General features: G+C 36.0%; 1 pseudogene; it reads left to right on the top strand.

The window, feature by feature from the left end:
• Positions 1–845: 845 nt before the first annotated feature.
• LOC139000510 (U6 spliceosomal RNA) lies at positions 846–938 on the top strand (annotated as a pseudogene).
• Positions 939–14,939: the final 14,001 nt, after the last annotated feature.

A 14,939-nucleotide genomic window follows, 5' to 3' on the forward strand; every position in this document is an offset into this window, starting at 1 on the left:
TGCTCTGTGCGTGACAGAGGGTGGCGCCGCAACCTCCCCATCGACCCTGCCTTGAGTGTGACAGGGGGCGGTGCCCCAACCCCCCAATCGGCCCTACCCTGAGCGTGACTGAGGGTGGCATCGCAACCTCTCGATCTGCCCTGCTCTGAGCCTGACCAGGGGCTGCACTTAGGGATTGGGTCTGCCCTCTGCCACCCAGGAGCAGGCCTAAGCCAGCAGGTCGTTATCTCCTGAGGGGTCCCAGACTGCGAGAGGGCACAGGCTGGGCTGGGGGACCCCCTTCCCCCCTTCCCCCGAGTGCACAAATTTTTGTGCACTGGGCCTCTAGTATATATATATATATATATATATATATATATATATATATATATAGACAAGATTATAGAATCACATTAAATGGAGCCAGGATAATATTTATTTCAATAATTTAAGCAACTGGGAGTCTGTTACTGTGATTAAAACTAAATTGTTATTTCCAGGGCAATTTCTTATCTTCAGAATGAATGAGTCTTTTCAGTGAGCACAAATCCATAATCCTCTTCCATACCCTTTAGGGAAAAAGAAGACCTTAACCCAACAGAATTACTTTTGCTCACTATTCCCTATGGGGTACAGTTTCTGCTGACAAGGAAGCCTAGAGGAAGGGAGTGAGTCTGGCAGTCTACAAGTGCCCACAGATCCTGGTTGCCCCACAGAGAAGAAACAACTCCCCTGCTAGAGGGTCTCAGCAGGTATGACAGCAGCAACAGACCAGAGCAGGTACAGTTGCCTCCCATGGCCCTGAGAGAAGGCCCTCAGGGCCCTAAATTCATGTACCACTCTTATTCAGAGTGGATTCATCACAGTGCTCACTTCAGCAGCACAGTACTAAACTTGGAAGATTAGTATGGCCCCTGCCAAAGGATGACACACAAATTCGTGAAGCATTTCATATTAAAAAAAAAAAAAGAGGAGCTTAGCTTCTGGGCCCAGGATACACCAATCTTTTCAAAACCATTGAAAAGCTGTGGGAAGCTATCCTTGTCAAATACTATCATGAAAGTGCAACAAGGAACTCGGAAGTCTGATGAACATGGAGCTTTAGCAAAGGCTAAAAGCAATGCACTGATTGTTCTCTCTAGATAGTGGTGGCTGAAGACATTTCCTGACCTAATATTCTCAAAGTAAATCTTATTAATATTTACTGACCATTGAGATAGTCTATATGCTACCGGATTGTCGTGCCTAACTGAGGGCAAGATGTGTATTCTAAAATTGAATAAAAGCTAATGGATCTGGGGTTTCAGGGAGCCTCTCCACTAGAGAAAGGTTTCTGCCTGGCCACCATGACTTCTAAATTCATATTTTTGTCTAGTGCATTCATTTGTGCATGGCCCCTTCTCTAGATCCTGAACCCTAGCCACAAATGGATGTGGCTTTCACAAAAAACATACTCTAACATCTGAAACCTTGTATTGTTACTTCAATTAATCCACATCATCAATAACAAAATAATAAAATAAATTAAAATATAAAAATAAAATAATAAATGTGTACCATTCAGCTTCATATTAAGACTCTAGTTTACAAAATTTCTTGTTTCTAGAATATGATTTAGACCTTTTGTTTATATCTCTCTCTGTGACTGAAGTGATCTTAATTAAATTAATAAACTAGTCTTTTAAAATTAGAGAGTATTTAAAAATATATGATCATATTTGAGTACCTGTTTCCACCAATATTTATAAGTACCTGTGATATACTAACTACTATGATAGGTACACGTTACTAATGTCATTTCCCGTAGTTTACAGATAAGAAAGTTGAGTCAAAAAAATAAATAAACCTGAAGTAACTAATCCGTAATCACACAGCAGGAAAACAAATAAAATCAGAACTTGGACACAGATCCTATGATATTAAATATTTTTTTAATTGCACAAGTGTGTTTTTTCAGCAAAACTTCAATAAATATATGCTAAATAGGAAAGCAATATTTTAAGAATAAGAAATTAGTGGGTCCAAAGACTTGGAGTGGAAAGACACTTAGAAGCAGGTATAAGGAACTGAGATCCTGAATAATTGTTATAAGAGTGAAGAGAAGATAACAGATTCTCCAGTAACTGAATCACTCATTCATTAAAAAAGCATATAATGAACACTTATATGCTAGGCACTGAATACATAGGTAACTATAAGTAGGAGGTTTTGGGGAAAATAACAGTGTCTGTGATGCCATGTGTATCGATAAAATTAAAGAATGGAGGCAAGCAAGCTAGTTGAAAGTAAAGTAAATAATTCTACTTTAGGTACATTAAATTGAAGTAAGAATGATTTATGTTGAAGATTTGTCAGTTCAATACTGGAGTTAAGAAGAGGAATTGTCTGGAAGTAAATGATTTGAGAAATTTACATGATGATGTAGTTTAAAATCATGACTAGAAAGCCAGTCATAAATGACCATATATTGCATGATCCCAATTAAAAGAAATGTCCAGAATAGTCAAATCTGTAGAAACAGAAAGTAAATTAGTGGTTACCTAGGGTTGGGGAAAAGAAGTAGGGGAGATTGCAGGGTGATAGATAGGGGGGTGAGGGCTTCTTATATGAGTAATAAAAACTTTATAAAAATAATTATAATAATGGATGCACACTGTGAATATACTAAAAACCACTGACTTATACCCTTTAAATGGGTAAATTGTATGGTGTGTGAATTAACCTTAATAAAGCTGCTAAAAACAAATCCATAGCTATAGATGAGTTATCTGAGGGATAAGGAAAATACAAAAATTCAAATGACCAAAGACTGACTCTCAATGAACAGTAATAATTAAAGGGCAAGAGGAAGAAGGTAGACAAGAAGGTATCAATACATTAAAAAATTTCATTAAGCAAATGTCCTAGATTTGAAAACTAAAATATTATTGAGATGTTTGATAGTGTCCACAAGAACACATGTAGTGTTAGAAGCTAAAAGTTTTGGGAGAAAAGGCATAAATAAATAAACAGGAAACTAAATAAAAGGCAAATATTCAAGATTTACCTAAGGAAAAAGAGAATGGCAGCTCTCAGTAGCAACAAGATTTGGTTCAAATTCTGAATTGTGGTAGATTGGGTGAACTCTCTAGTCTACAACTTATAAGAATAGAATGGAATTGGTGCTCAGCATCCAGAACCAGAGTGAACAGAAGCAAATGCCAGGATCAAAAGGTCAAAAGGAGAATTATAAACGCAGAATTGAATCCAGAGTCATGAATTCTTCTGAAAGCAGTTGGAAACCAATACAAGGAAGCATTCATTAAGTCATATCATCAATTATTTCTTGAACATTCATTATACAACAATAAAGAAGAAAAATATTAATGTCTTTCCTGATGCAGCTTATAGTTGAATAGCAAAAGCAGATAATTAATAATCACTGATAAAAATGCATAGTTCTAACTGGAGGAAGTGCTAAAAACAAGGTCATCAGGATCCTAAAAGACTATTGTGGGATGATTGCTTCATCATGGAGATTGAAAAAGTGATATAGAGAAAGAAATGCTTGCATTGTAACTTGAGACTGTAGAAATAGTTCAGTAAATAGTTCAGTAAAAAGGTATAACATACTGGTATCTTATAAACAACAGGAACTTATTTCTCACAGTCTGGAGGCTGGTAGAGTCTGAGATTATGGTCAGGTGAGGACTCTTCCAGGTTGTAGACTTCTCATTGTATCTTCACATGGCGAATTGGTAAATTAATCCCATCCATGAAGGCTCTACCCTCCAACCTATTTACTTCCCAAAGGCCCCACCTCTTAATACTATCTCATTGGCATTAGAGTTTCAACATATAAATTTTGAGGGATATAAACATTCATACCATAGAACATTATAACATAGGTTTTACCTATACCAGTTCAAATGTAAAAGGCAGCTTTATTTATTTATGCCAAATAAATTTGAATATACTACATTATACTATTTGCAGGAAACCAGCAAAGCTGATGGAGCACCTATTGGGCTAATTATCTGGCAGACCTTCTCCTCTCCAATGACACATCTTTCCCCATTTAAAATCACCATGACAAAAAAATAAATAAATGAAATAAATTAAAAAATAAAATAAATCACCATGACAAAAAATAAATAAATGAAATAAACCAATAAATAAAATAAAATAAAATCACCATGACAAGATAGAAGTAAATCACATCTGTCAACTGTTAAGACTATCACAATATTCTGGCTAAAAATGCCTTTGCAAATGTTATTATATTCCCTGGACAGTTTAGAAGACCATAGTTAAGATATTTTCCTATCTAGTATCTTTAAAATAATTTCATAACTAACCATTATAGTAAAATGAAAAAATGCATGAGCCAATCTATACATACTGCATGACTGTTATAGTTGGTCAAATAGAAAGCAGGTTTAAATGCAATTAATTCCTTCATTCCTTCCTAGAATAAGTATGTCCTATTACTCCAAAAAGTCATCTAACTAGGTTTGGTGCTCCATATAAGTTGTAAGTTTCTTTGGTCCAACTTTTTGGCAATCATATATACTAAAATAACTTTTAATACCACATATAATTTCTATTGCAACTTCTGCAAGTAAACATTTGTATAGCATTTTTTGAATACATAAAAATAATAATAAAAATAGATTTACATGGAAGACAATGATGACCTGCCCCTTTGTTTTTACTTACCCATCCTGAATTCCCCCTTAGGTAGCACGGGGAAGTGAAAAAAGTATGGGAAGAATGAGACCTGAACTTTAACCCCATTCAATCCTTAACCTACTTGAAGAATTAGCCTAGTGGATAGTGGACTTCAATGATGAATGCTATCCTTAAATATTTAACAGGTTGTCTCATGAGGTAACAACATTTTTAATATTCACAGGATGTCACATCGGGGTTCTTGTGACTTGGAGACATAAACCAAAAGGAGATTGTACTAAGAAAGAAGAAGCCATAATAGTCAAGAAGTAAAGCAGTCAAATTTAAAATTGATATAAGGGAATAAAAAGGCGAAAAATATGAGCTTTGTTCTATAAACCTCTCTAGGAACATCCAGTAAAAGATCTTAATCTTCAAACTTAACTATTGGTAACTCACGCTTTTCTTACACTGGTTATACAAGTACCTAGACTCATCTCTGCAGCATTGTTAATTAGAGGAGGAAAGCACAATAATTTGTTACTTTGGGCTTAGTATCTCAGTATTGTTGTATGTCTAGAATTTTGTCACTGTTTTTGTCAATTTTTTGCTGTTTTTTTTTCCTTACTGATTTCACATAAAATTGATGCCAATGAAATAAATAAAAGTGCTTTAAACATCCTATTTAATCTGAAATAGCTTTCTTATGCATTATGACTAAATAATACATTCTTTAGAGTTGACATAGATGTTCAAATATATAATAATTTTATTATGGGTTATGATATGTTTAAGTAGAAAATGCATAGCTTAATATTGATGGCAACACTTTTATTTTTAAAAATATATTTCTTTTAGAGAGGAAGAAAGAGGGAGAGAGAGATAGGTACATCAATGATGAGAGAGAATCATTGATTGGCTGCCTCCCACACGCCCCCCACTGGAGATCAAGCCCATCACCCAGGCATGTGCCCTGACCAGGAATTTGAACCATGATATCCTGGATCATAGGTTGATAATCAACCACTGAGCCATGCCAGCCAGGCAACACTTTACTTTTTAAATATTCACCCAAGGATATGTTTTTATTAATTTTTTTGAGAGAGAGAGAGGAAGGGAGAGAGAGAGAGAGAGAGAAAAACATTGATGTGAGAAACATTGATCAGTTGCCTCTTGCCCACACCCTAACTGGGGATCAAACCTGCAACCTGAGTTGTGCCTTTGACCAGGAATCAAACCCGTGACTTCTCAGTACATGGGATGATGCTCCAACCTACTGAGCTATACTGGCCAGGGCTGGTGGCAGCATTTTAAATGTCAAACAGCATTTCATATGATTTAAATTTCATAATTTCTTATAAAACTTTTTATTGGGACAGCATATATATCTGCATAAAGCACACAGCCCTTTAAAATTAAATATAAATATCATTGGCATGAAGACTATTATCATAGCTGAATAAATGTTTATTACATCTAGTTCTAAATTCTCTTCCTGTCCCATCTTGACACGTTTGATGATATTAACCAATATGAGTCCAGAAATACAAGGGATTTATTTTAATCTTTCCCAGTGCTTTTCTTCTAAAAGGTATCCACATTATAAAAGAAATTATTTTTATCCATAAACTCAAACAAATTATATTCTCTAAAATTAGACTCTTGTCAATAAACTTAAGTGAGCATTAATATCACCTTAATTTTCAATCTTTTTTTTCATAATCAAAGCATCTAATATTTATTAATCTAATGAACTTACGTTGTTCACTGTAGAATGCCCTTTCCTCTTTTGTCAGCCTGGCCAGCTGTTATTCATCCTTCGAGGCCTAGTTCAAATGTCAGCATGATGGACCTTGCTTCACAACCTTTAGGAATAAGTAATTGCTTCATCATCTGCAATTCCAAAGAATGGCTTATTTATCTCCAAGAGCACTTTTGTTCTACTTTAGAAACATTTAGCATTTAAATAATTGGTAATTATTTATGTTATAGTGCAATAATTTTTAAACCTTACATTATTCAACATTTCCTAACCATTATCCCATCAGAAACTACTGTATAACAAAATACAAATCAAACATTAATTTTCTATTGATGTGTAACAAATTACCACAAATTTAGTGGCTTAATACAAAACCTATTTATTATTCTACATATTTATAATACCTATTTATTATCTGGCTCTCAGTTCAGGTTCTCACCAAGCTGAAATCACATGGCCCTCATAGGCAGTTCACAACATGAATGTGTTTCTTCAAGGAGAAAAGGACTGCATCTCTGGCTATTACTAAACCCCTATTTAGAAGTTCATCTGATTAGGTCAGGCCCACTGAGTATGTATATTACTTCTTTGATTAATTTGACTCATTAGAGACCATAATTATATCTGCAAAATTCTTCTTGCAGCCATGGGAGTGATGTCCAAACATAGTCACATGCCAGAGTAGCTCCCCCAGAAGACAGGAGCATTTTCTCAGTGACATTATTTAGAATTGCTGCTCAATGATGATTGGTAGAGAAGAATGACTTTTAGTTAGTTTCAGGATTATATTTAAATTCACCACAGAGAGTTCACTCCCTCATTGCCTGCCCTCTGGGTGGGCTGGTCTGACCATTTTTCCCATGGTGCATTACTGTTTGTGGTATCAAAAAATTACCCCTATGCTCAATTAATATTTGACAAAGGAGGCAAGACATACAATGGAGTCAAGACAGTCTCTTCAATAAATGGTGTTGGGAAACTTGGACAGATACATGCAAAAAAAAATGAAACTAGACCACCAACTTACACCATACACAAAAATAAACTCAAAATGGATAAAGGACTTAAACATAAGATGGGAAACCATAAAAATACTAGAGGAATCCACAGTCAGCAAGATCTCAGACATATGCCAAAGCAATATCTTCACTGACTCAGCTCCTGGGCAATGGAAACCAAAGGGAAAATGAACAAATGGGACTACATCAAAATAAAAAGCTTCTGCACAGCAAAAGAAACCATCAACAAAACAAGAAAGCCCACTGCACGGGAGAACATATTTGCCAATGTTATCACTGATAAGGTTTTCCCCAACATTTACAAGGAACTCATACAAGTTAACAAAAGGAAAATAAATAACCCAATCAAAAAATGGGCAAAGGACCTAAATAGACACCTTTCAAAAGAGGACATTCAGAAAGCCAAGAGACATATGAAAACATGCTCAAAGTCACTAATCGTCCAAGAGATGCAAATCAAAACGACAATGAGGTACCATCTCAGACCTGTCAGAATGGCTATCATCAACAAATCAACAAACGACAAGTGCTGGTGAGGATGCAGAGAAAAAGGAACCCTCGTGCACTGCTGGTGGGAATGCAGATTGGTGCAGCCACTGTGGAGAACAGTATGGAGTTTCCTCAAAAAAACTCAAAATAGAACTCCCATTTGACCCAGTGTTCCCATTTCTAGGAATATATCCCAAGATACTAGAAACCAGTCAGAAAGGATATATGCACCCCTATGTTCATAGCAGCACAATTTACCATAACTAGATTTGGAAGTAGCCTAAGTGCCCATCAGCAGATGAGTGGATTAATATAAAGAGAAAGCAGAGCTACATAAGATACTGTTAAAATTTTTTAAATATATTTTTATTGGTTTCAGAGAAGAAGGGAGAGACAGAGAGAGAGAGAGAGAGAGAGAGAGAGAGAGAAAACTCAATGATGAGAATCACTGATTGGCTGCCTCCTACATGTCCCCCACTGGGGATCAAGCCCGCAACCCGGGCATGTGCCCTTGACAGGCCAACTCTCTACCCACTGAGCCAAACTGGCTAGGGAAGATACTGTTAAATTTTTTACCAGTATTTAAAGAAAATATAAAGAACAGGATTGCTCCCTAAAACACAAAATTGTTTTTTATGCCTAGTCTTTCTAGACAGCAGAAGTTTTTCAAAGTAAGAAACAGCATTTGGGCAAAGATCAAATTCAGGGCTTTTTTGTGTGAAATGTGGCCTCAGGATAAATTTCGGATTGAAAGAGTATCTGTAAGATCCTTTGTTAAGGCTTCAGTAAGATTTAAGGCAATTCCTCACAGACTTTCTCAGCTGGAAAAAGAAATCACTTCTAAGAATAATAAGGGCAAGCTTTCTAGGCCCTCTCAGCTACATAAAATGTTTTCCAATATCTTAAGGGTATGCTTCTTAGATTTTCTTGCCTAAAGAAAAGGTCTGCTATGAATCTGAGGAACTTGCCCTTTAGACCCTCTTTACTAGACAAGGACTCTTAAAAATCATGAGAGTGATCCCAGCTAGAGAAGGGCCTGTCTCAGAAAAAAAAAATGTGGATGTGGGCCTCCTGTAATGGAGAAGATTTGTAATTTGATACATAGACACAAGTGAAATATTAAAATAATTGTACCAACTTCTACTGAAAGGGACAATTAAGATGAAAAGTTGTCTCAGGCCCTTCAAATTCTCTGAGCAGGACGCAGGCTGAAAAATTTACTCAGCTGAGATCATGGGGAATTTCTTAAGGAAAAGAATGAGTGACTCAATTTGGGGCCAAGGGTCCAGATAGAGTCAAACCAAAAGTTAAAAAAAAAAAATCTCAGGAGGCACAACTGGGATTTAATGAAGCAAATGTTTCCTATACCCAAAGCAGGGTGAATTTCCCTGAGCCCAGTTCGACTTCAGATTGCTATAGAACAATGACTTTGATATGCCTTCTTTCACATTTTAGATGGATATACCTATGTCATTAATCATGTCATGTCAACCCCTGTCCCCATCCTGAGGGTGTGGAATGAAGGTAAATTGTCTCTTTGATTGACAGACCTTCATATTTTTAAAAAATATATTTTATTGATTTTTTACAGAGAGGAAGGGAGAGGAAGAGAGAGTTAGAAACATCTATCAGCTGCCTCCTGCACGCCCCCCACTGGGGATGTGCCTGCAACCAAGGTACATGCCCTTGACTGGAATCGAACCTGGGACCTTTCAGTCCGCAGGCTGATGCTCTATCCACTGAGCCAAACCGGTTAGGGCAGACCTTTATATTAAGAAGCATCATATTTCAGGAATCCCATTCCCACCTGCACCTGATTAGATAATAAAGTTCTAGACTCTAAACCTTATCAGGATAACAACATGAGATAAAACTTTGGGAGTCTTAAGAGAGGCTGAGCATAATTTGTACTTGGGAAGGAAAAGAATCATTGGGATCCACAGGGGAGAGTGTGAAAGTTAGTCTCAAAAGAATCCCTCAGTCCCCACCAGTGAAACACACCTGCCAGTATTCAACTCCCCAGTGTGATGGGACCCTCCCACACCGAATCTCAGCTGATGCTGCATATTTCATAGATTGTTGAAAAAATTACACTTTATGACTTAAAAAAGAAACAACCTGCATCTTCTGCATAGATCTCTTAGGAGGTTTACCATTGGGATGCTCCATTTTAAGCATCCAGATGCCATGCGATGAGACTATGAAGTGCAAGCCACATAGAAAGACCAAGAGTAGATATCTGAGAAACAATCCCAGTTGAGTTCCTAGGCAACAGAAAACATCACCTTCCATGTGAATAAAGAATAGTTGCACCCAAGTCAAGAGCTGACTGACACCACATGAAAGACTCAAGGTAAGAACCACCCATCTGAACTGAGTCAACTCACAGAATCTTCAGAGGTAATAATGATTGCTGTTTAAGCATGGAAACAGAACATTTCTTTTGTAAAGGGCCATATAAATAAATATTTTAGCCTTTGCAAGCATATTCTTTGATTTTTAAAATAATTATTACTCGGCCGGTGTGCTCAGTGGTTGAGCACCATCCCATGAACCAAAAGGTCACTGGTTCCATTCCTAGTCAGGCCACAGGCCTGGGTTGCAGGCTTAAACCCCAGTAGGGAGTGTGCAGGAGGCAGTCAATTAATTATATTACTCTCTCATTAATATTTCTATCTCTCTATCCTTCTCCCCTCCTCTCCATCTAAAATAAATAAAAACATATTAAAATTTTTTAAATAAAATGCATTATTGAAAATGTAAAGATAATTCTTAGCTCACTGGTCAAACAAAAATAGGCCACAGACAGGTTTGGCCTGTGAACTATATTTGTGAATCCTGCTTTACTCTGAAAATATAGAGTGTTTTGTTACATCCGAAGGGATAAATGGAAATGAAATGGTGTGCAAAAGAACTAACATATCTGTTTTTCCATATAGTCAGCTTCTATAAATTAATATCATGTCTTAAATATATATGTAATCCCTTTGTTTATACCAGAGCATGTGTACCATAAGTATTTGTTGCCTACAAATTATTAAACATGACTTGGTTATATTTCAAAATCTCCTTAAAATACTTTCAATGATATTCAGTTCATATTCATGAAAATAAGTCCTCATGTGATACACATGCCATGACTACCTTTAGGTTGATTTAGAATGCACCCTAAAGCAAAAGGGAGCAGGCTATCAACCATGCTACCATATGCATGAGCCTCAAAAATACTATACTGAATGAAAGAATTCAAATTCAGGTAATTATATATTTTACAGTTCCATTTTTATAACATTTCCAGAAAAAGCAAATCTAGAGAAAGAAAGCAGATTAGGGGTTATCCAAACTTAGCATGGGAGCAGAGTTAACTGCAAATTGGCATGAGACAAATTGGGGGTTAATAGACGTGTTCTAAAGCTGGAATATACTGATGGACATATAACTCCATAAAGTTACTAAAAATTATTAAATGTTATAATTAAAATGCATTAATTTTGCCCTAGCCAGTGGTTAGAATGTCGGCCCAAGGACTGAAGGTCCAAGGATTCAATTCCTGTCAAGGGCACATATCTCAGATTCAGGCTTGATCCTCAGCCCCTGGTCGGGGTGCTTGCAGGGGGCAACCAATCGATATGTCTCTCTCATATCGATGTTTCTCTCTCTGTCTCTCCCCATCCCTTCCATTCTCTTTAGAAAATCAATGAAAGAAATATCGACTGGTAGGAAGGGTGGAGATGCTAAGAGGGCTGGTCCTGCCCCCAGGTGGAATGACTGGGATTCCAGAGAGATGTCTCAAATGCAAAAGTCCCCCTTGAGGAGCATGGGGATGGGGGGGTGGGGGGGTTTTAACCCCAAGTCTGGCTCCCCAGCCCAGAGCAAAAGAGCCAAGAGGGGGTGGCCACATAACATCAGGCACCCTCTTAAATGTTTTTCATGATTTGATTTTATTTCTTTCATTCTTAAAATATGTAAATGTATTTCTAGCTAACTGTTTAGACATTTGCATTGTTGAAATTTTTTTTCTTTTCTTATGTCTAGAACCACAATGATTTTATAGATTTTATAATATTAAACTAGAGACCCAGAGCACAAAATTTGTGGGGGAGGGGGGTCATTCAGCCCAGCCTGCACTCTCTCCAATCTGGGACCACTCAAGAGATGTCCGACTGCCCTCTCACAATCCAGGACTGCTGGCTCCCAACCACTTGCCTGCCTGCCTGCGTGATTACTCCTAACAGCTTCTGCCTGCCAGCCTGATCACTGCCTAACCACTCCCCTGCCAACCTGATTGATGAATAACTGCTCCCCTGCAGGCCCTATTGCCCCTAACTGCCCTCCCCTGATGGCCTGGTCACCCCTAACTGCCCTCCCCTGCAGGCCTGATTGCCCTCCTCTGCAGGCCTGGTCCCTCCCAACTGCCTTCCCCTGCTGGCCATCTTGTGTCCACATGGGGACAGCCATCTTGTGTGTTGGAGTGATGGTCAATTTGTATATTACTCTTTTATTAGATAGGATGATTGAACTTTAGATATATTTTATTGCTCTGGATGATTATTTATAACTTCCAAGGTCATCTGGATGACATAAAAGAAGAACATTTGATAACATTTTCAGCATTAATATTTAACTCATTTAAAAACTGATTGTCCTTGTACTATGTAAAAGAACATACACAAAAATGTGGAGAAATGAATGGTGACTCATGATCTGGTTTTTCAGGGATTTTAAATTAAAGAGGAAATACACAAACTCCTTAAAGTAGAATTCAAGTACAACAAAATACATAGTGTTTCTATAGATATAAAAAGAGTACTGTATAACAGAATTTTTTGAAAGAACTTATTATTGACTAGGGAAAACTAGACTGGCATCTTAGAGAAAGAAATTTATGGCTGAGTTTTGAATAACTGGCAGACAGATAAGAAAGTGAGAGGTGGATGTTATGGAAAATTTTGAAATAAAAGACCATGAACAAAGCCAAAAAGTTAGGAGATTACAAGATATATTGTGGCAATCACTGCATGGAAAAGAAGAGATGTAAGTGAGACAATATTAATGAAGCATGTAGTTACCTCTACTGAAAATAATTTTGAATACCAGGTGGGCAGAGAGTCTAAATTTGATTCTATATGAACAAGGAGCATAGGTTTGACAATAATAAATTGGGCATATTTGAGAGTGCTATTTAACCAGAAAGTAAGATTTAACTTTATCTTTACCTTATCTATTATTCACTGCTTGATTTTTTTTTCTATTTTTTGTATATTTAAACATTGTGATTACAACAAAGTGATATATAGCTTTTAGGGCTTACTGATCATATTCAAGAGTTTAGAGATGATTTTTTAAACCTTTCATTAGTAATATGATTTTTGCTATTATTTTAAAGAATGATTGGGAATGAGTACCAGTAAGAAATAAATGCAATTATTTTTTTTACTAGAATTTCTGTGCCTCATCAAAAGTTTTTGTTTTTGTATGAAATTTCAGTATTATTCAGGAGGAAGTAACTAACAAATTTCTCCACTCTGCAATATGCTTTTCCTCTAGTAATGATGATATGGTTATGATATCTGTAAGTATACAAGGCACATTGATTCCAAGAAAATGATTTTGGAACTGCAAAATGGTGTAGTAAATAACATTAAACCCTTGGCAATAATTACTAGGATATGTTGCATTTTACATATAGGATAATAAATTTTTGTTTATATAAAGGCTTAAGAACCAGTCTTTTGTTTAGAACTTCAAAAATTGAAGATTAATTTCATAAACCAAAATTTATTTCTACTCATTTACATGTAAAACTACTCTCAAGGATACATGCATGCACACACAGTGTCACAATTAATATTTCATTAATGATATGAAAACTAAATATAAAGAGATTTACTCAGGTTCACATAGCTCAACATTTACTCAAAGTCACTGAAGTGTCAGCATCATAAGAAGAACGTAGGCCTCAGGAAATTTGTCACTCTTATAATGCACTGACTAATTTCCCAAAAGTTTACTAGTAAGTAATTTGTATAGCAATTTTAATGAGCTACCTCATTAACCAAAATAATGTCTCTAAGTGAAGTTACAGAATGAGGAATTAAAATTACATATGATTTTTTATACCTAACCTTCTGGACAAACACAGCCTTAGCTTACATGTAGTACATCTTTTCTTGAGGAAAACAGTTGTTATATTGAGGAAAGTTTTTTCAGAACCATTTGGCACCATTTGAAAAAATTATTTAATATGAACTGAAGCTATTTCATAAGAAATCGAGCTATTTCATAAGAAATGGTCAGCATGACAAGCATCTCCCCTGAAGGAGGCAGAAGTGTCTGCAAGCACTTAGTAATTTTAAGGGACTTCTGCTGCTATTACCTAAAGCCATAAAGCTCAGAGTTCAGGGAAAACAGTTTAACCTATAACACAGATTTTTAATATTTGATGAAAAAATATGTACCTTATAAATGGGTGATCAAATAGTGAAATTACTATTGAGAAAGATCATCAAATTTTCATCTTAGAGATCCTGCAGGAAAACAAGCATCTGTTTGGGAAACTGAAAGTAAAATTCTCCTTATCTGCATAAGGGTGAATTGGATGATGTTCCATGTCACAACGGTGACTCTTTTGCACAAAAGAAATGGGATGTAGAAAAATTAAGGTACTCACAAAAACTTACAGAAAAATGTTACTTAATGTGAGGGGATATTTGGGAACGGTTATAGTAACAGCATTTTTACTTCAATCAATTTAATTTGATACTGTCAAATAAACGACACCATAGACCTTATATATGACAAATATGATGAAAATTTTTTTCACTTATACACATTTTTGCTAAATGTGTGACAAATTTTCTTTCTTTAATAATTTAGATAAACTCTAATTGACAACTCACTCATATTTTTTCACAGTGAATGCAGTCTCCTGAGAAAACCAGTATTGTTTAATGCATTTAAAAATATTTTGCTAATAAAAATTAATTATGTGATTTCATTCCATTGTGTATAATGATTTTTATTTCAGCTGAAATCTGAAA

This window comes from Myotis yumanensis, unplaced genomic scaffold, assembly GCF_028538775.1.
Source record: "Myotis yumanensis isolate MYYU_CA2020_CCGP unplaced genomic scaffold, mMyoYum1.0.hap1 SCAF_1, whole genome shotgun sequence".
NCBI lineage: Eukaryota > Metazoa > Chordata > Mammalia > Chiroptera > Vespertilionidae > Myotis > Myotis yumanensis.